General features: G+C 50.8%; 1 protein-coding gene across 8 annotated transcripts in view; it reads left to right on the top strand.

Annotated features, from left to right (window-relative positions):
• Positions 1–21348, top strand: part of KCNA6 (potassium voltage-gated channel subfamily A member 6) — a 42903-nt gene extending 21555 nt beyond the window's left edge. For 2 of the 8 annotated variants that reach the window (XM_060306394.1, XM_060306392.1), the window contains exons 2-3: positions 19149–19278; positions 20273–21348. The gene's annotated coding sequence lies outside the window, so the exon portion shown is untranslated. Of the gene's footprint in view, positions 1–7973; positions 8206–11156; positions 12323–14745; positions 14835–16975; positions 17118–19148; positions 19279–20272 lie in introns of those variants that run through there. The other 6 variants (XM_060306387.1, XM_060306388.1, XM_060306390.1 and 3 more) reach the window with 5 other exon arrangements.
• Positions 21349–21579: the final 231 nt, after the last annotated feature.

The following is a 21579-nucleotide window of genomic DNA, read 5'->3' as shown; positions in this document are numbered from 1 at the left end:
GGCCTGGTGCGCCTCAGCTATAACATGGGGATCATTGCACTTATTTTATAGAACTACCGTGAGGGTTTTCTAATGGAGATAAGATATATTTAGCACATAATCATTGCTCAATGAAAGAAAGAATTGTCCTTGGGCAAAATAAATAATACTTGCCCTCTTCCCCTGGGTTCTAATTCTGAAGCTGGTTTGGTTTGGGGATTATTTAGTGCCTTCATGCTTGCAGTTGGGGGCAGAGAACGGGGGAGGGGTGGCCTTCTTTTTTTCACCTCTCCAGGCCCCGAGGGGGATGCCCCTGCGAAGAGCTGGGTGTCACCCTGCAGCCTGTGGTCATGCCTCTCAGGCCCAGGCAGCCCAGACATAGAGGGAGATGAGCCAGACCTTGGCAACTCAAAAGAATCAGGAATTTAGCCTTCCTGGGAGGCAGGTGCTCCTGGTAAGGAAGAGTAGGGAATTCTGGGGGCTGGAGGGGGTCGGGAGAGGTTTCCCAAAGAAGTCAATGCATCAGCTGGGCCTTGCAGGATGAGTAGGAGTTTTCAGGATTAAAAAGAAAATTCTTAATAGCAGGAACGGCTTGAGCAAAGGCAAGGGGACCCAAGAAAAGGAGGATGTGTTCAAGGCACTGGGAACTTGGGACACATGGGGTGGGGCAAAGGGTGCAGGGGAGGCTGGAGAAAGAGGCTGGACTCAGATGGTGAAGAGCCATGAAGCTGTTAGGAGTTCGATGCATTGGAACTTCTGATGCCTGTGGGAGCAGCAAACGTTGTCAATCAGAGACAGGACCTGCTCAGATGCTGTTCTGGAATGATCCCAAATGCTGGCTGATGTGAGGACAGGAGTGGGAAAGAGGCTAGAGAGTGGGGGCCCTGGCCCAGCACATCGTGGAGAGAGGTGTAGGAGTGGTCCACTGTAGTCGGGAGGGATGTTTCATCGCTGACACTGTGTATCATGGATGGCAGCTGTTTGGGGTCAGTTTTATTATTGTGGACGAGGCGATCCTTCACTGCCTGTGTGGGGACAGACCTCTCTCAAAGCAGTGCCCCTGATGTGCTCCTGAGGGAAGGCGCCTGTGGGAAACGAAGTGGAAGAGGTTTGGGTCACGTACTGAGCATCTGCTGGGAGCTTTGGATGGACGGGCTGAGTGTGGGCTCTGCGGGTTGGAGGTGGATTTGAAAAGAGCCGTCGTATTTGGGACGCTGCTGCACCAGGCTGCAGAAACTGTCTGCCTCTAAGAGTTTCTTGAAAGTGGAAGAGGCCCACGTGCTCTTGGAGGATGTGGAGAGAAGGTGGGGTGGGGGTAGGTGTCACCATCCTGCTGACCTCAGGGGCATGGGTCTCACAAACCCCATCTCTTCTGGCCACGTTGGCTCCCCTTGACCCTCAGGGAGACAGAGATGCCTTCCCTCAGGCTGCTGGGAGCAGGTGGGAAGGAACAGCGTCTCTTTTGTGCCTGGAACTTCCTCCATAAAATAGTCAGGGCTGCCAGGAAGTTATCAAGGGGAGCCGTTTGACAAGTAGAGTTATTCAGAAGGGAAAGCTTTGCCTGCCAGTCTCCATCCCTCCAGGCTTCTACAGGTGTCCATCTCCCACCTTTGCTGTCCTGGGGCACTGTAACATTGCAACATCCACACACCAGAGGCTGCAGGTATTATCGTGGGTGCTCTTGGTGGAGAGCAGAACCTGGGGACAGCAAGAGCGCTTCCCTTGACCTCCGATCGCTTTGCAGCCTAAATGAAATGTGATTCCATGGTCCAGGTGACTCAGTTGCCTCTGAAAAGCAGGCAGATTCATCTGTCTGCCATTGGCCTGCCTGACTTTGAACAGTCTCACCTATGTGTTGTACCTCGGTTTCTTGGGAGGGATGTTGGGTTACTGTGAGAAATAACAAACGAGATGAATTGCATATTGAATGTCATCTCACGGGTAAATGCACACGAACCATTTTATTATATTTTCATATAAGTATAAGAAACAGAAATGATTTATTGGAAATCTGGAGATAGCTCATGTCCATCTTAGACGGCGTAAGACAGTATGCTTATAAAGTGGAAACTTTGCAGTTATCCAGCCGTCACCGATGGAGTCAGCTTTGATTAATGCTCTGGAGGTTGCATGATGCTGCTGGGCATTTGACACGACTCAAGTGAACCCCAAACTTGCTCTCAGGTCTTGATAGCCTCTGGGAAGTTAGAGGAAAATGGAAGCACCGAGGAGACTTCCTCCACCCACTTTAAATGAGGTTCTATTGTGAGCTTTTCCTGTGCTTGGCTTCAACCAGAGCTATCTGTGGGAAGTTAGACTTTCTGGGGGTTATTTTAGCTCAACTAGTAGTGAACCCAAGCCCAACAAAAGGGTTCTGTCTGTGATGTGAGACCAAAATTCTAAGTCTAGACCAGAAGGTGGTGTGGCGCAGTGACGGAATGTAGGGCTGGTGTCTTGATATCCTGGTTCTTTCCATCTTGCTATGTGATTTGGGGTAATTATTTAACCTCGTGGAGCCTCAGATTCCTTATTTGTGAAATAGAGAAAGTAATGTCTATCTCAAAGGCTGGGTAGGCTTATTCATGAGATAATGTATTTAAAATATCTTGAACACAGGAAGTGATGAATAAAGTATAGTTATTATTTTAATTAGACTATAGAACTTAGCTGTTGGTGGTTCTATAATTAAATGGGGCCAGTTAGCTTTCTTTTGGTTACAAGAGACTAAAACGCTGGCTCAAACCAATTTAATCAAAAAGGGTTTAATAAAAGTTCATTTACAACTGGGCTTCCCTTAGCAGGATACCATAGAACAGGACGAAGCATGGAAGGTTGTAGGGGTCGAATGACTCTTTAGTAGTCGTTTAGCAAATGAATTTTACCAAATTTAGCAAATGAAAGTCCAGGATGCCCAGGTAATTTAATGAATAGCTCTAACTGCTGAAGTTTTGTAATGTATTGAAAAAAGCTGAGTATGAGACATTTAGGCTGTCCTGAGAAGACCAATACGGGAAGCAAGACAAAATCATTAAATGTAGAACATGTCCTAAATCTACAGGTTGCCTAGCAACCCTCCTCTTGTTTAGGGTATTTCCGCCCATGAAATTCTACCCATACCTATAAGTAGCGCTTTTAGCTAGTGCTATTAGACTCAATTAATTTAATTCCTATATCAATTAAATTATCCAGAGCCTGTGCTGGAAAATTCAAGATAAGTCTAAGATCCATAGTATGTTATTTGAAAATAATAGAATTCTTTTAAAAAGTTGGTCTCCGAGTCCAGCATGATCCAGGAGGTGACATTTTTTCATCCCTCTTAATGTAATTCTGCTGTCCATGTTGACTGTAGATGATGGTAAGATGGCTAGTAGCTCCAGACATATCCTCCCAGGTTCTAGCCCAACAAACAGAGTCTTTTATTGACCTGGAAAAATCCATGATCTGATTTTCATTGGTCAGAATTCCACCTCATTCTCTTATCTGGGCCGATTATTAGGCCAGGGGAATGGTCTGCTCTGACTGGACATATCTGGGTCACATGCACAGCCTTGGAGCCAGTGCTGGAGTCACTTTCACCCAAAGCCTACGGGCTGAGTGTGGAGTGTGGAGATTGCTTTTCCAGAGGAGAGCTGTTCTCTGAAAGGAAAAGAAGAGACAGCATAGGTGCTGGGTAACCAAAAATGCAGCAGTCTCCCTCCCCAAACAAACAAACAAACAAAACAGCAAGTATCTATTACATCCAGGTTCTTCTTTGCCACCCTTTAGCAAAAGAAAAATGTCATAGCTTAGGTAAATCAACACCAAACTAGGACAAGGAACATGTTCGTGACTTTAGGTGAGGAATTCCTAAATCCACACATGGGCTTGCTGCTGCAGATTTTAAGATTATCCAAGAATGCTTTTGCATAATTCTTTTTTTTTAAGTTACTGGTTCTTCCCCGCCCCCCCTCCAGATTATGAAGATAATGCAGTTGATTCTTGAACGACGTGGGTTTGAACTGAATGGGTCCACTTTTGCACAGAGTTTTTTCAGTAAATGCACACGACAGCACACAGTCCAAGGCTGATTGAACCCGAGGATGTGGAAGAGGGTGACTCAGACTTTCGACTGTGTGGAGGGTCAGCACCCTAGATCCCTGAGTTGTTCAAAGTTCAGCTGAAAATAAATAAAGATGTATAGAGCAAAATAAGTCACCAATAATCCCACAATCCAGAGATCATTCCTTTCATCTTGGTATAGTTATTCCAGATGATTTGTGAGTGTGTATTTATGTGTCTTGTACATATAAAATACTTTAAAAAATGAAATCAAACATAAACTTTATTACCTTTTAAAATGCAATAATATATTCTGGAAATCTTTTCATCTTAAAGTGTAGATTTTAGAACAAAATTTTTTAGAACAAAATTTTAGATTTTACACAAAAATACCATTACTATTTAACCACTCTTCTATTAATTGTTTTTCGTGATTGTAAGCAACACATATCCTTACCTGTACATGCTTATCTATTTGCTGATGATTTCTTGTGAATAAATTCCCAGAAGTGGAATTTTTGTGCTAACAATTGTGTATGCCTTAAGGATTCTGACATTTTGTATTACTAAAATGCCCTTCAGAAAATTGTACCCGTACTGGGTAGGTTGCCAGATAAAATACAGGATGCCCAGTTAATTCGAATTTCAGATAACAGTGAAATTTTGTAGTATAAGAAGGTCCCAAATATTGCAGAATCATTTGAAATTCAAATTTACCTGTGGATCCTGGGAACCCCAGTCTCGGGTCTGGCCACCTTAGTGCACCAACAGCCGTTCCCTCCGAAGTCTGGCCATCTCTGGGGATGCTACCATCTAGTGGGTTTGGGTCCCTGCTCTTCTCCTACTCTGACCTCTGACTTTTTTTTTTTTTTCTGGATGTAAGGGAGGAATCTCTACTTCTCATATTGTAGCAGTCTGCTAAGGCTACCATAATGCAGTGTCACAGATTGGGTGGCTTAAACAAGTAATTAAATTATTAAATTTATTTTCTCATAGCTCTGGAGGCTGGATGTCCACGATCAAGGTGCCAGCAGATTCAGTTTCTGGGGAGGGCTCTCTTCCCATTTTTGAGGACCGCCGCCTTCTCACCTTCTGGCTGTGTCCTCACATCACCCTTTCTTGGCACACACACGAGCTCCAGTGTCTCTTGTATACGGACACCAATCCCACAGGACCGGGCCCTACCCCTCGCACCTCATTTAAGCTTGGTTACTTCCTTAGAGACCCCGTCTCCAAAGATAGCTGCCCTTGGGGTGGGGAGCTCGGGCTTCAGCATATGAATTTTGGTGCGACGCAAACATTCCATTCATAACATGTATCTTTAAAGGTGCTTTCCTCTTATTGCTTTCCAAGACTCTAAAGGAGTTCAGGCTTTCGAAAAACAACACAGGCAACCTCTGCTTATGAATGAGGTAGTGAAACGCGTCCGTTGAACTCAGAAGCTTCCGGAAGAACTCAATTGAAAGATTTATAACCTTCATAAATTGAATATTTGTTTATCAAAGCCATGGATCCTCTAAATAATCTTTTTGGCACACAAAAGCACCTTGTGGGAACATAAAAAGTGCACACTGACATTTATACACATGTATATATGCATAGGAAAAAGACCAGAGGTATGTTAATAACAATAATAGACACAGCTGCCAATTACTAAACATTGTGCTGCACAAAAATATTACCGTAAACCGTCACACCGTAAGACAGCTTCAATTATTATTTCCATTTATCAGACGAGGTCACCACATAAGTAACTGGGCTAAAACCAGTTCTGTGCGACTCCAAAGGCAAAGAGTGTGTACGTTTTAGAATCAGAAGGATTATTTCCACCTTGGTCAATGGATAGAAATGAAAAGACAAACAGAAGAGCTCTCCAGCTCTCTGTGAGAGTATTCATGTGACCAACCAGCTCTGAATGTTCTAGTTGGGAAGGGTGGCTGTTAACTTGACGGGCATTAAGTGGCATCCTGTGTAGTTTGCCTTTTGTTGCTAATTATAATGTCCACAGGCTCTTTTGTTTGAACTTTTTATTTTATATTGGAGTATAGTTGAATAACAAGGTTGTGATCGTTTCAGGTGTGCAGCAAAGTGATTCAGTTTTACATTTTCCCACTTGGGTTGTTACGTAACATTGAGCAGAGTTCCTTGTGCTATGCTATATAGTGGGTCCTTGTTGGTTGTCCATTTTAAATATAGCCGTGTGTACATGTCGATCCCAAGCTCCCAATCTATCCCTTCCTCCGACGCTTCCACCCCTGGTAACCATAAGTTCGCTCTCTAAGTCTGTGAGTCTGTTTCTGTTTTGTAAATAAGTTCATTTGTATCATTTCTTTTTAGATTCTGCATGTAAGCAATATACGATAGTTTTCTTTCTCTGTGTGACTTACTTTACTCAATATGATAATCTCCAGGTCCATCCATGTGGCTGCAAATGCCATTATTTCATTCTTTTTCATGGCTGAGTAATATTCTGTTGTATATATGTACCACATCTTCTTTATCCATTCCTCTGTCGATGGGCATTTAGGCTGCTTCCATGTCTTGGCCGCACGCTGTTAAAGATAATGGTGAACCCTAAGACTTGGGAGAGACCGACAGTCTCCCTGTGGGTGTCTGGAGCCTGACGTAGCCCTCACCTTGCTGCATGCGGCCTCCCCATCTCTCAGGGGTTGCACAGGGTTTGGTGACGTACCCCAGAGGAGCAGCAACTTCGATCCAGCTCAAGGTTTCAGGGGAGGCCAAATTCCACATCACTCACAGGAATGCCGGAACGGTTGGGAAACAGCTGTTGAGTCTAGACCAGCCAGTGTAGACACGACACAAGACCAGCCAGTGTAGACACGAGACTGAGATGATCAGCGGTTCGCACTGGATCCAGCAAGAGGCAGGATCGTCCAGATTCTGGTCCTCACTTTCCCCTGCACGTGGGGCATGGCCCAAGCTCTGGGAAGTGCAGCCCATTTGAAGATGTGACTCCCCCGATAGCAATTGCCAAGAGCTGATTTTGGGGGCAACGGAAAGGGTGTTTTAAAAATATACACATGAGGATCCTCAAATTGCGTTGTTCAATTGTAATATATCGCAGATGTAAAAAACTTAAGACTCCCTCTGACTATTTTAGCTTGTGTCTGAAGGGGAGTTAATTTAAAGGAGACAACCTGGCAGCCTTATTCTTTTTAGAAGGAACGTTAAAGAATGTTTGTTTTATCATACGGTTCTGAATAAGTAGGGAAAAATGGATGAATTCAAACTTGCTTTACTCAGCAAAGGGTTAAATTAATACAGGATTACTAGGTAGTCCTTAATTGCACAGGCAGTATAAACAAGTGGTGCTCAAATTAGGTGTTCAAATTTAGATCCCCCGATGCCCTATCTTATGTTGGATTTGTTATTTTGTGCATTAGCTGACAGATGGTCGTTCTCATGGCGGCCCTGTCAGCCGGCCCATGTCACCATCTTTTCTGTATAGTTATGCATGTGCAATAATTTTGCTACTTCGTTGCATTTTTTTGCCCTTGTTTTATAAAAATGAGGGGAACACAGAGAAATTGACAGCACCAGGCAAAGTTGTTAGCAGAGCTGAGAGGAGATAAAAATCGTTAGGTTTGCCGAAAGTGCTGAATCAGTTGTTCACTGGGATTCAGCCAATTGAATGTGTGTTGAATTATGAAGGAAGGTAACATATTGAAGGATCATGTGTGAAGTGCTGGAAATAGATATGGATGTTATATCTACAAGGCAAAGTGTAAGGAAGGATTTCATCATACCTAGTGCTCCAGCATAGAAACCCCATACAACACAACCTGTTGCAGATTTTACATAAATACACATTTCCAGAAATTATGTGTAAAGATGGGGACCACAGGCTTATAGAGGAGTGAGTGGCAGGGCTTTACAGAAAAGCGTGCTGGACTTCCCTGGTGGTGCAGTGGTTAAGAATCCGCCTACCAATGCAGGGGACACGGGATCAAGCCCTGGTCTGGGAAGATCCCACATGCCGTGGAGCAACTAAGCCCATGTGCCACAACTACTGAGCCTGCGCTCTAGAGCCCGCGAGCCACAACTCCTGAAGCCTGCGTGCCTAGAGCCTGTGCTCCACAAGAGAAGCCACCGCAATGAGAAGCCCATGCACTGCAAGGAAGAGTAGCCCCCGCTCGCCGCAACTGGAGAGAGCTCGCGCGCAGCAACGAAGACCCAACACGGCCAAAATGTAAAATATAAATAACTAAATAAATTTATTTTTTTAAAAAAGCATGCAGTCTCCAAGTCCTAAGAGTTTTAGGGCAGAGGTGAGGCAGATTAATAAATGTTATTCAAACCCAAGCAATACATATCGCCTGTTGCAGTAGCAAAAGGTAGTGTTTTAACAAATTATTGATAAATATTTACTGAGCTCCTACTGTGTGCTATAGGCAATGGCGATAGAATGATAAACGGAACAAATGATTTCCTCCTTTACCAGAACTGATGACGACGATGATGATGATGATGTGGTGTGTGTGTTAGTGCTGATGGTGGGGCTAGAGGCACCTGTTCATCCAGTAAACCCCAGTATAAAACTGCAACTGTGACAAGCGTTACAAAGTACATTCACATACCAGTTCTATAAGAGCCTGAAATGGGAGGTTTTGACTTAATGATATGTGAATTATATAAAGAAGGTTAGATAGGCAAAGGTTCCAGAAATGTCATTCCAGGCAGAGTGAACAGTATGTCCAAAGGCCCTATAGTGAGTACAAGAGACGGGGTTGCCAAGGGAACAAAGGAAAGGGCACGCTTGGAGCAAGGCAGTCTCAGCACAAGACAGTGGGTTGGATGGACTGGATGGATGCAGGTGGACCCGTTACAAAACTTTTGCCAACATCCAGGTGAAAGATGGCACTAGAATGATAGTGATGGAGATAGAAAGAAGTGATTGGATTTGACAGCGATGGAGGAGGTGGGAGCTTCCGGCCTTGGGGATGGATCGGAGGAGGTGGGTTAGAGAAAGAGAGGTGGACGAGAGGAAGGAAATAACATCTAGGACTAATAACACAAAAAATAGGAAATCTAGCCCTCACTTCCTTGGCATTGGAATGAAATATGATTAGGGGTGGGGGAGGTGAAAAACAGTATATTTAGGAATCATTTTAATTTTTGTTAAAGTCATACCCACCCATGACTTGAAAAGCCCAATAATACTGTAAGGCTTCTGAGGAAACTCAGCAGGCCTTGCTTCTCTCCTCCCCAGGAACTCAAGTCCTTAGATAAGGCAACCGCTTTCAATTATTTGAACAGTTAGTTTCCGGTATTTTCCTTCGTTTTTCTCTGTAAACGCTTCTGTTCTCACAGAGCTCTCACTCCAGTGGGGAGGGTAAGGAAACACTGAAAGAAAACATCGCTGTCAGCCTCTCATTATATAGAGGCAGTGCTCTACAGGGACGGTTATACGTAATATGGAGAGGAGTAAGCACCCGTGGGAGTGATGTGGGCCGTGCTGGGAAGAAACGCAGTGTTCACTAAGGGAGCGGGGGCAGGGATGACCCAACTGAGAAATGGCGTCTGAGCAACGACCCGAAGGATGGGAAGGAGAGCCCCGTGGGTGTGTGGGGAGGTGGCATTCCAGACCAGGCAACGGCAGGTGCAAAGGCCCTGAGGTGGGAGGACAGAGGGTGTAGCTGAGAACCAGAACAGCAGAGGGGTCCTTGCTGCTGGAGCACAGGGGGCGGGGGAGGGCGATGGGGATGAGGTCAGCTCGGTAGGGTGGGGAGGCACGAGGGGTAGGGCCTCACGGGCTGCTGTAGCAACTTTGACTTCTACTCGGTGTGATGGGACAGCACCTCTTGTCTTGAGAGGAACCTGTATGCCCTCTTTCTGCCACAATTTTTGGTTAAGTCGGTGCTCAGTGTTTCCACATCATCACTAGCAAATATATTCCCTGCACTGTCAGCATCATTTGCTTGGATCCCACACGTAGGTGATGTTACATGATACTTGTCTTTCTCTGTCTGACTTACTTCCCTCAGTAGGATAATCTCTAGGTCCATCCACGTTGCTGCAAATGACATTATTTCATTCTTTTTCATGGCTGAGTAGTATTCCATTGTATCTATGTACCACATCTTCTTTATCCGTTCCTCTGTTGATGGACACTTAGGTTGCTTCCATGTCTTGGCTCTTAGTGTGGCAATGAACATGGGGGCACATGTGTCCTCTCAAGTTAGATAAACTTCCCCCCTTTTGACTGAGAGGCAGAGGGATAGATGTTTGGCTCTGTGGAGGTGGGGAGGAGACCTGGAGGAGCATGTCCAAGGCAACCCTGGCCTGTTCTTGAAGGGCTTTGTGGGAGTTACAGCAACGCGCCTTCACATCCGGTGGCTGAGTTGGGACTTGGCTTTCTCAGCCCAGGGCACGGTAGAGGCACACCTTGAACACAGAACACTGGGCCCCAAATCTCACATACTTTCCAGTAGAAAACACTGACGTCTGATATCATGGGGGACTGACTGTAAGGGCAGCAGGAAATCAGGGAAGAGAGAGCTCAGTCGTGTTGGTGCGGCCAGAGGGGCTCACGGGCGGCGCTGAGGCTCGGCTGGGCTAGGAGGGATGGGGGATGGAGGAAAGTGGGAGGGGAGGCAGGAGGCTCCAGTGGGTGGCAGAGGGGAGAGCCAGGCTGTAGCAAGGACTCTTTCACGGAGGAAGCGTACGCCTGATGGATCTGAGGGTCAAAGTTGGCCCTGGGACCCAGCAGGACAGTGCAGGTGTCAGAGAGAAGGGAGCCCAGCTAGTAAATTGTATGAAACGTCACCTTCCTGGGCCTGGAAGCTGAGCGGATTGCTTGGGCTTAATTTTGGGGTCTGAGAGGCCATTAAAGGTGGAGTGTTGATGACCACGGTATACAAAGGCAGCTTCTGCAAGAGCCGTTCACAGCTCAGCAGTTGCTGATGGGTTGCAGGGACCCTTGGAGGGCTTGTGGGGTGGCAGGTAGGGTTTGGGTAAACCAGAGAGGCCAGGAATGGGGCCAGGTGGGGGACCAGCATACACAGGAGCTAAGAAAAGGGGCTGGCCGTCCGTCCAAGGCCTCTTGGGGCCACTCTCCTCGTGCAGCCCAGCCCCCCACCACTAACTCACCTCCTTTTCTTCTGATTCATCCCTGGCAGGAAGGAAGGGAAGAGGCTGGCACAGAGGTCCAAGCCAGGAGACCTACACCTCCACTTCTGATAGTGGCTGGGAAAAGAGGGTCCGGACCCTCAGCTCCTCCAGAAGACGAGACCCCCTCCGGTGGCCTCCCGCGAGCCTTGACCAGGCTGGAAAAAGCTGGGACCAGACCCACTGGCTAATTTAAAGATGGGGCCCAGGATATGGGGGTGAAGCTGGGGCGGGGAGGTGAGAGCTGGTGGTGTGGATCGAAGAGACCAGGTGTGGAGAGGTCAGGGGTCGAGCGATGTGGGCAAGTGCATGGCTGTGCTGCAGGCCCGTCTAGGAAAAGGGTGGCCATGGAGGACCGCCAATAAACACACGCAGAGTCTCGGAGGCCGTGCGCTTCGCTGTGTGCCAACATCAACAGCTAAGTTAAGCAGACACGTCATGCTAAGTCGTGACAAAGGCAGCTATCCAAGGTGCCTGGGCACCCAGCCAGCGCCCCAGGTGCCACCCACAGATGGCATCAGAAAGGACGCTTGATCACCCTCTGCCGTGACCCCACCCCGGACAGGGGACGTCTTCCAAGGGAGCAGGATGTGTCACCCACGGTTGAGGAGCGGCCCGCCTCTCCTATAGACGTGCCTGTGGACAGATGTCAAGGCCATATGATGCCACGCGCAGGGCGTCCCAGGACAGCGGAGGCTCCTTTCTAGTGTGTAACCCACTTCCCCAGGGGAAGGAGAGAAGTTTCTACTTCCGGGAAATCCCTCCTCCTCGCCTCCCTCCCTCCCTCCCTCCAGCATCCTTCCAGGGTGCTCTGGAAGGGGACATTCCCGCTAGTGGCCACTCATCCAAGTATCCTTTCCTCTTGGTGACAAAACGCAGGCTGATTTTCTTGCCTTGAATTTACTTTCCTAATTAGGTGTTGCTGAGGTTACCGTTTGCTTTAATGCCCGGACCCTCCCAGATCTGTGTGCTGGGCAGGGGGCTTCGTCACCAAACTGCAGAAGCCCCGGTAGCGGGGACCATCTCCTCAGCGAAGTGCCCACCCGATGTCTCTAGCAAAGCACCGGACGTGGACTTGTCACTCACAAAGTGTCCGGTGAATGAGTGAGTGAGGATGTGATTGAATGAATGTTGGCTCTGGTTAATATATGCCATTAACACGCTCGCGTATAAGTCATCAAGCGCTCACACGTTGTTTCCTGTAAGTGAGGGTGGCCGCAAGCATCGCTGCGTCACACACACACACACTTTTGTCTCCCAGGCTTCTCCTCTTACCGAAGAAGCCTCGCAACTCTGACATCTCCTGTGAAGGTCTGTTTCCCAAACTGTGTCTGTGATCTGTTTGCTTCTTCATTCAACAAGTGTTCGTTGAGTGCCTGCTGTGGGCCAATGGACAAAACCAAGGACTCGGGCTCTTAAGAAGCTTAGCTTCTGCTGGAGGAGATAGGCAATCGATAGAATAAGTAACTAAAATACACTCTATGCTAGGTGAGTACAAACGCCACCGAGGAACATCCAGAAAGGGGCCCGTGAAATACAGCAGCGGGTAGGGGAGTGTGAGGACCAGATTAAAGCAGGGGAGACAGGGGAAGGCTGACCTAGAAGGGAATGTCTGAGTAAAGAGCAGAGGGGGTCAAGGAGTGAGGGCGCCGTTCTAGATGGAGGAACAGGAAGTGCAAAGGCCCTGAGGTGGGAGCCTCACTGGCGTGTTCCAGGAACAGCAAGGGGGCCGGTGCGGCTGGAGGGCAGTGAGCCAGCAGGACGCGAGGTCAGGGTTAACTGGGTGCTGAGGGTGGGCTCTGTCCAGCCAGGGCCTTAGAGGCCCTGAAAGGACTGTGCTTGTATGTGGAGTTGGAAAGGAAGCCATTCCTGCAGGGTTCTGAGCGGAAGAAGGGACATGTCTGGACTTCAATTCTAACAGAATTTCCAGTTGGGAAGCGGGTGGGATAATCCCGGTGAGAGCGGCTGGTGGGTGGACCAGGCTGTCCATGGTGGGGTTGGTGAGAAGTGGACAGAGAGAAAGAGCGAAGGCGAGGATGACTCCCAGCTTGCGGGGGAGAAAGGGGAGACCCAGGGGCCGGACCACCCTCTGTGGCTGTGCTGGAGACCCAGCGACCCGCTCCCGGAAGCTGGCCTGCGGGTGACGTCACCCACCAGACCCTGCCCCCAGGCACAGCTTGGCTTTGCCTCCCAGCCCCACTTCCTTCTCTCCAGGAATCCGGGGGTGGATGGCAGCAGGGGGGGTGGTGGGTGGGTAGTGTCATCTGCTGCCGTCCCCGCTGTCTGTCTCCCTGACCGCACATCCAGGACGGGCTGCATCTGCATTTCCATGATTTATTCTGAGTCTCGTGCACCTGGGAAGGTTGGGGACCTGGCTGGCCTTGGCCTTGGCAGGCAAGGTATTGTCACCTCCCGGGCAGTCGCACCGGAGTGGGACGCAGGAGACCAGAATCACCTGAGGCCGAGACAATGGGGGAAGAAAAGCCAGGGTGCATGGGGCGCTCCAGTAGGAGAACCCGGAATCGGTCTGGGAGAAGAAGAAACATCAGTGGCAGCCTGAGGACACCTCTATCCTGGCCCCTGGAGGGGCCCACGGAGGCCTTGTCCAGAGTGGATGGATGGACAGCAGGACGCCCGATGTCACAGGCCGCCCTCAGACTGTCCTGCTCTCTGCCATCGGTCTGCCTTTGGGAAGCACCGTTCCGGGAGTGACTCTTTTCTTTGTTTTGAGGTGAGGTAGCAGAAAACTGATTCACCAGGCCACTCGTGGGCGCCATGGGCTGATGTCAGAGGACGCTGCTGCCTGAGCTCAGTTGCGCTGGCTCGTGGCCGGGGAGCCCGCTGGGCCGCCCGAGGGGAGGTCTCAGGGCCACGCTTCAGCTCACGCGTGGACAGCCACGTGACAACACGCTGGAACGGCAGAAGCTGTGGGCCGAGAGGCTGGAGACCCGGGGCCCAGTCCCGGCTCTGCCACTAAACTCACCGTCTGATGCACGTCGACACTTGGCATGTCTTTATCCCCTGGTCCTCCACCTTGCCTGAGAAATGAAGAATCGGACCCAGTGATCGCCAATGTCTCTTCCCACTTGGATAGACTTTAACTCCATCACTTGGATAACTGAGGGCAAATTGATTTCCAGGCCCCTGATGGAAAACGAGAGCCCTCTCCTCTTGCCTAGGGAGATCCGTAATGATTCAATTGTTATCAAGCGTCAGACGGTCACTGTGCTCTTTGTGGCAGTGCTTGGTGACTGTCAGGCCCCCTCCAGGTGTAGGTGGTATGAGCAATGCTGAGTTTCCTCCTGGGTGAGCAGTAGACTGTGGGCTCATTTGAGACTCAGAGCATCTCAGGGATGGGAGGTCATGTGGAGGAAAACAAGACCCAGAGAAATGAAGAGGGTTTGTCCACGGTGAGGCAGTGAGTGGCTGGAAGAGGAGTCTTGGGTAGGAGGGTAGTGCTCGGGGCCCTTGGGCTTGTTGCGGATTCTGAGGCCTGCAGCCAGAGATCGCCAGTGCTTTTTCCCAAAACAAAGCAAAACAACTTCCTCCAAAATCTATAAGAATCTGGGCCACGCTCATCGGCTCCATCCCTTCCCGCAGGTACCTGCTCCCTTTATGGTTCCCCAGCCACCTGCCATTGCCGACAGCGCCACTAGAGGGAGCCACCACTGCTCCTGTTTCTCCCGCAGGTGGGTTGGGAAACCCTGGGGCTGCCCTGGGAGCCGGGCACCTCTTGGTTGGAAGGGCTCTTCATCAGCCCTCGGTAACTCCACGGGGTCCCTGCGTGTCCAGCCACATGTGATGTGTGAGTCCGTTCAGGGCTGAGAGTCTGCTGGGGTCTCTACCCAGCAGTCCTGGTGTAGCTGGACGTCCAGTGAATGGAGGATGACCTGCCCCTTGTCCATCCGTGCAGGAGCCCCAGGAGGTGCTACTCAGAGATCCAGGGCAGATGTGGGGGGAGCCGAGGCTTCAAAGGCCCCCAGATCCTTGGCCTGAGAATTCCAGTGGGCAACTTGAGGGGCCCCTGCCAAGGGGTATCCCCAACCTCTTGGAAGATGCAACAGAGCAGCGTGAAGCAGCAGGAAACTGCCCTGGAAACTGCGCTCAGAGGCCTGATATCCAGGGACTTTTGCCCAGGTTGCTGTCAGCGGTGGGAAATTACCCACAGGGGCCAGGGGATGATGTGGCAAAGAGATCAGGTGTCTTTTGGAAAAGTGATTTTCCAGTTCAAATACCACTCGGTCACAGAGATTTTCTGGAATCCCACCAGGCTAAGAGTCAGGCTGAATTATCCTGAACTCCTACCTGCTATTGGGCTTGGGGTCAGGAGGGGACAGATGGATAGTGACCTTGTGCATAACCTTTTATCCTCCGGGGGAGTCTTCACCTCTGGGCCTCAGTTTCCTCCTCTGTCAAGCAGGGGGTTTATATTTGGATGTTCTCCAAGGCCCCCCCTGCAAGGAAGAGTGGTCTGTCGGGTTTGTCCTCCTGCACTGTGGCTCATCTGTCACCAGCTCTCTGCTGTCCGCAGTTCGAAGCATGTGGAAAGTCGTTGCCCTTCCCCACATAAGCAGCTTTTAAAAATACCCATAAAAATAAAATGAGATTGACCTCTTAGGACCAGTCAACTCATCAAAACAGTTCTGAGTCCTCCGTGCTTAAGTGTCAGCAGTAATGGGTCATTTCACAGCAACAGGCTGGAAAATCTCAAGGGTGGGGCTAAAGTTTACATTTTCTATGTCAACAGTCACTTGCCTGCTGTCTGGCTTCCTTTTTGGCCCTGCTGACTTCTGATGGGCTGGGGCCAGCTCGTCGGGGCTCTGTGATGTCGCATCGCATCTTGGTGACAGGGTCCTCATGACTCTGAATTTCCACGCACAGCTTAGTCTCTCAAAGATGCTTCAGTGACTAAAACTCCATTCCAAACGTGGTTTTGGTGGAAAAGAAAGTCGATGACGATGGGAGGGGTTGGAGGGGTTTCCTGAGAGGCAAGGAGCAGGGATTCCTTCCGATCAATACATTATTCCAGTCAATACATTATTGATTGCAATAATGAAGATGTGTTTTTCAGTCTTGTTTTTGTCTAGTGACTTAATAGTCAAGAAAGGCTGTGGACATTAATGGGAGCAGGGTACTGGGGCCTGCATGGTCCAGGGCAGGACTTCTCATCCTTCATTGTGGAGCCAGATCACCTGAAGACCTTGTTAAAATGCAGATTCCTGGGCCCCAACCCCCGGGGATACTGATTCAGTAGGTCTGAGAAGGAGCCCAGGAACGTGCATTTCTATCAAGCTCCGGGTAATACCGAGGCTGCAGGTCAGGACACCAGGCTGTGGGTGGCACTGTCCTAGGGCACAGTGACGTGCTATCTACACCCAGGGCGGTGAGCCCCGTGCAGATACGAACCAGGGATTGTCGAGCTCACAGGGAACATGGGGAACAGTTCACTGCAGTGGATGCGAACACAGCTAAATCTCCAAGGAACCAGACGCTCCCCCACCCCCCCACTGTCATTCACAAGACTGTGGTGGTGACTAAACCCTTGGCTAATTACCACGCTGGTGGGAAGCATCCCAGGTTAGTGCTCTGAGGTTCTGGCCACTTCTGGCCACCAGGTGGGGCAGGATGATTTCTTCCCAGGCCCGAGGGGCTGGAAGAGGAAAAGTACTGAGGAGATGGTAGCAGAGCCTTTCAGAAAACGCTGCAATCTCCGAGTGCACCAACCATCCAGAACTAGGCTTTGGCGGGGAAGGGATGCTGTTGGTTTTTCAAGCTGTTTGCTTTTCTTCCTGTTATCCCAAAGTGCATCCCCGTTCACCCCCTTGTGCAGTAGGTGACCGTGGCTTGAGATGAAAGGGAGATCGCTCTCCCTGTACTGAAGATGGAGCAAGAGGACAAGGGAGAAAAAGGAGCTTGTGTGAGGTGCCAGTGAGCAGCGCTGGGCTGCCTGGACCAGCATGTTTCTTGCCAAGGTGGGTGGGGGGGATGCTGGTCTGCCCCGAAGGTCTCTGCCGACCCCAAGGTCACGGTCCTGATCAGGCTGTGCTCTTGGGGTGGGGAAGGTGAAGCAGCTTTTTAGGGAGAAAAAGTCAGGCAATCCTCGGACTAAGATGAAATGACCCAGAGGGTATTAGTTGCCCTGCGCTTGCAAAGCAGCACGGTCCGGGAGCTATCGAGCGCCCCCTTTGTGCACCGTTAGCCAGTCTCATCTGGGCACGTACATCTGAGCATCACGCAGACAGCCACGCCGACACAGTGCCTGCTGGCCAGGCGCTGGTCCCCCAGCGTTCCCAGAGCATCCTCAGAGAGAGCCCCCTGTTACAATTAATTGGGGGGACTTGAAGCCTCGCGTCTAACCCTGTGGCCTGAAATTTTCTGCAGCTCACTGTGATAGCATTTCGGCCTGAGCAGGTGAGCAGACTTCCTCTTTTACAGATATGAACAAAGAGGTGTGTGTGTGTTTAGATTTCAAGCTCCCACCTCAACCCCCCCGCGAAAGCATCTTTAAGAGTGAGCAGAGGTGCATCCCCACACTGTCCCCTCACTCCTTAGACAGCTCTCTTTACTGTCAGCCACCCAGACGATCTTAAGCGAAAGACCATGGGGGTTCCCCTTTCCCTGCACTGACATCTGGATATAAATTCTGACTTTCCTAGAGACAATTTCCCAGAGGGCTTCTTTGTCCCTTGTTGACTGCAAACGATTTTGCTCCACAAGACGGAGCATCGGCGTCACCCCTACTGCAGCTGTTCGGGTGGCAGGAACTCTCAGCCTCGGATCCTAAGGCAACCTATAGCTGCCCCCGAACGTGCATCTTTGGGGACTCTGCAGACCCTGCCCGCAGGTCCCCTCTGCCACCTGCCCAGCTCCACTGGGGCTCCCTGCTGCTGCCTCCAGTTCAGCCTGGCTGCTGGGACCAAGAACGAGTCCAACGGCCAGCAGTCAGGGAGCGGCGAGCGACGTTCTCCGAAGATTGAGTTTCTGATGGCTGTCCTTGAAAGCCTTCAACCCCCCTCCCCTCGCTCGGTGCCGTCCGGAGTGCTGTAACTGACCCGGAACACCAGAGGCAGGAAAGTCACTGCTCCAGTTGAATTTTGCTGCAGTTTCTTTTTTTTTTTTTTCCTCCCTTAGATGCTGAGAGCTATTTTTAGCCACAGATTCTTTTTTTTTTTTTTTTGCAGGGGATCCACAGTCTATTTATAAAGCCCTTACGGAGGCCATATCGTCCAGTGACCCCCAAAGGGATTTTGGAGTTAGGTGGGAGAGGCCAGAGCAGTGGGTGGGTGGGTGACTTCCTGAAGACGAGAGGGCTGTCCTAGGGAGGGCTGGCAGAGGCTGGACCCCAGCCGGGGGCGGGGGCCCGTCCACGCAGACCCACCCTGCTCTTCCCTCCAAAATCGCTCAGCTTCAGGGACAGGGCAGCGGGCTCTGGCAGCCCAGCAGCTGCGATGACAGTGCCTTCAAATGTGGCCACTGGTTTAATTTACTGCATTTTCCTCTCCTTTCCCTGAATTTCTACACGCACGTCTCTCCCCATCGCCCCCTTCCATGGTCCCACCTGGCAGAAGTGAGCTGGGCTGTGGAAGGCTTTGGACAATGGGTCGGGCAGGAAGCTGGCCCTGGGTGAGGAAAGGGGCCAGGGGTGCCCCAGGAGGTGGCCGGGGGTGGAGAAGCAGCTGGGCAAGGATCTGGTGGCCTCAGGCTCCACTGCAGGGGCAGAAGGTGGAGGAACCGTGGACCCAGGGCAGGGTTGCTTCTAGGAAAGCCCAGGTTCTGTTCAGAGTCGCCTGGACAGAGGCGTTAATGGGCAGAGGTGCAGTGGCGTCTGGAAGACCCTGCCCTCCCACTCCCATTCCAGGCACTTAACCTCTCCTGACAAGGCCTGTGGGGCTGGATGGATGGAGCAGGTGGGGAGAGGAGACAGGATGGAAAATTCCAGACAGAGTTGGTGAAAGTGTTCCCCAGCTGGACTGAAGCCTCCTTTCTCTCTGCTTTGCATTTAGGGAAGGACGGAGGACGGCCTCGCGAGAGGTCCTGAGCCTTCCCCGCCCCTCTTTTCTCTCTCTTCCTGGAACTGAGTCCACGGGCTGCTCTGGAAACGACTGGGGTGCTTGACGCCCCCTCGTCCAAGAGGTGAGAAGGAGGAGACAGGGAAGGCGGGGGGGGGCGGGGGTCCTTGCTTCCAGCTGGTTAGCAGACGATTGCACGGCCGGTCGGCCAAGAGCGGCTGGGGAGGCTGCTGTGGGTCCACCTGGGGTTGGCAGGAGCCCCGGCTAAGGCAGCCCTCCCTGGGCTCTGCCAGCACTGTGGACCATCCAGGTCAGCCGGGCGTCCCTGCCTCAGGAAGGCAAGGGACTGCGCGCCCCTAAATGGACCCCACACTCCGTCGCCTCCCCACTACGACCTGCCCAGAGTCAGGCCAGCGTCGCCTGTTCCGTCAGGCTCCACCTGAGCCCCGGGACCCCCTTTTCCTGGATTCTCCCCTCCATCACTCTGACTTCATTGGTGGGTCTCCCCTGCCCCTCCCTGTAAGACTGCCATCCACTCCCCGCACCCGAGTGCCCCTCCTCGCTGAGCTTCTAGTTCCTCACCATCTGACACGTCATGCATCTTCCCATCTCTTGTTCATTATCTGACTCCTTTAACATAAGTTCCATCAGGACAGGGATTTCCTTTCCTCTGTTCACAACAAATCCCTCAATGCCTAGAGCAGCACTGAATGTATATCTGACGAACGAATTAATAAAAGAAGCAAAACGTGCCATGGAAGAGGCATCCCTGGGGAGGCTGTCTTTTTGGCCCCCACCAGCAGAGCATTCAGGGAGGTGACAAGTTAGGGACACCTCCCCTCCCAACACACACAGAGGAGATCAGTTTTGGGCCCAGAATGACAATCTATTCAGAAGCTTAGCAGGAAGGGGCTGAAGAGATCATCTGACCTAAGCCCCACATCTGTGCGGAAGAGGGAGCTGAAGCCCAGAGAGGTGAGGTAACCTGCCCAGCATCACACAGCCCGTGAGTCACAGAGAGCAGAACCTGGGCACTCTGCTCCCAGGCTAGAATTCCAGAGACAGCCACCAGCTGTCTCTGCCTCAAAATGTGGAGAAAGCATTATATTCCTTCCCAGGCCCAGGAGCAACGGCCTTCCCAACCCCGCGGGGTAGGATTAGCCCTCAGACTCGGGGTGGACAGATCAGCAAATCAGCATCCCAGGCTGCGGGCCAGCTGGAGGGCTCTGGGAGTCTGCCCACGAAGATGTCTTCTCTCAGCAGGACCCAGACCACGAGCAGTAAAGAACCCACATCAGCAAAGAAAGAGACACTGCATTTCCAGGAGGCGATTGAGGGCTGCGTCCCCTTCTTCCCAGTGAAGCCAAAGTCCTCACCAAGGGTCTTTGTGCGGGGCGGGGGGACTGATCTACATGATTTCATCACACTTGGGGTGGCCTGTGTGTCTGTCAAGGGGCAGCTGTGGGGACGAGGCAATAAAGGACCCTAGTTCTGGGGACAGCAGTCCATCAGCCAGTGCATCAGTAGCACCAACTTCCAACCGCACTGAACACCCGTTACCCTGGAGAAACAGGGAAAAGGGGAGTGTTCCATGCAGAGGGGCAGCAGCGCTGGTGCACTGCAGTGAGCTGAGCGCAGTCGCGTGTCAGGTGCAGCGTGTGGGGCTGGGGACAGTTGCTGGGACTCATCTGCAGGACTGCCAGACGTTGAACAAAAGCTATGAATTCGGACACCACTATCAGGTACCTAGTGATCCCTGTGAACCAGATCCAAGCCCTTGACATGAGCCCCTGAATCCTTGGGACAGCCCTATGGGATGGGTGTTAGTACTTATCCTCACTTAGAGAAGAGAGAACAGAGGCACAGAGGAGTTTAAGTCCCCAGCATCTCACAATTGATAAGCGGGGAGGGGCTGGAGTCCAACCCTGACAATCTGGGTCCTGGACCCTCGTGCCAGGGTCCCTCTTCTTCTCTCTGATGATGATGGAGGTGGTGGAGATGCAGCTAACACTTAGGGAGCACTTGCCATGTGCCGACCCCACCCTTTTGGAGATTTTCCTGGTCCAAAGACATTCCAACTGAGGACAGAAGAACACAGAAGAATGCATGGGCAGAGACTGAGTACAGTCCAAGATGCTGCTTATGGGAATAATAGTGGTGATGATGATGATCTGAGGTTAATAAAAGCAATGATGTTGATGATGTTGATGGTGAAGATGCTGCTGCTGCTGATGGTGGTGGTGATGATGATGATGATGGTGGTGATGGTGACGATGATGATGATGGTGGTGGTGGTGATGATGGTGGTGATGATGATGGTGATGGTGACGACGATGATGATGATGATGGTGGTGATGGTGGTGATAGTGGTGATGATGATGATGGTGGTGATGGTGATGATGATGGTGGTGATGGTGATGATGAT

Source organism: Globicephala melas, chromosome 10 (assembly GCF_963455315.2).
Source record: "Globicephala melas chromosome 10, mGloMel1.2, whole genome shotgun sequence".
Lineage (NCBI taxonomy): Eukaryota > Metazoa > Chordata > Mammalia > Artiodactyla > Delphinidae > Globicephala > Globicephala melas.
Note: the sequence above shows the minus strand (reverse complement) of the source record. Positions and strands in the feature narration are given on the sequence as shown.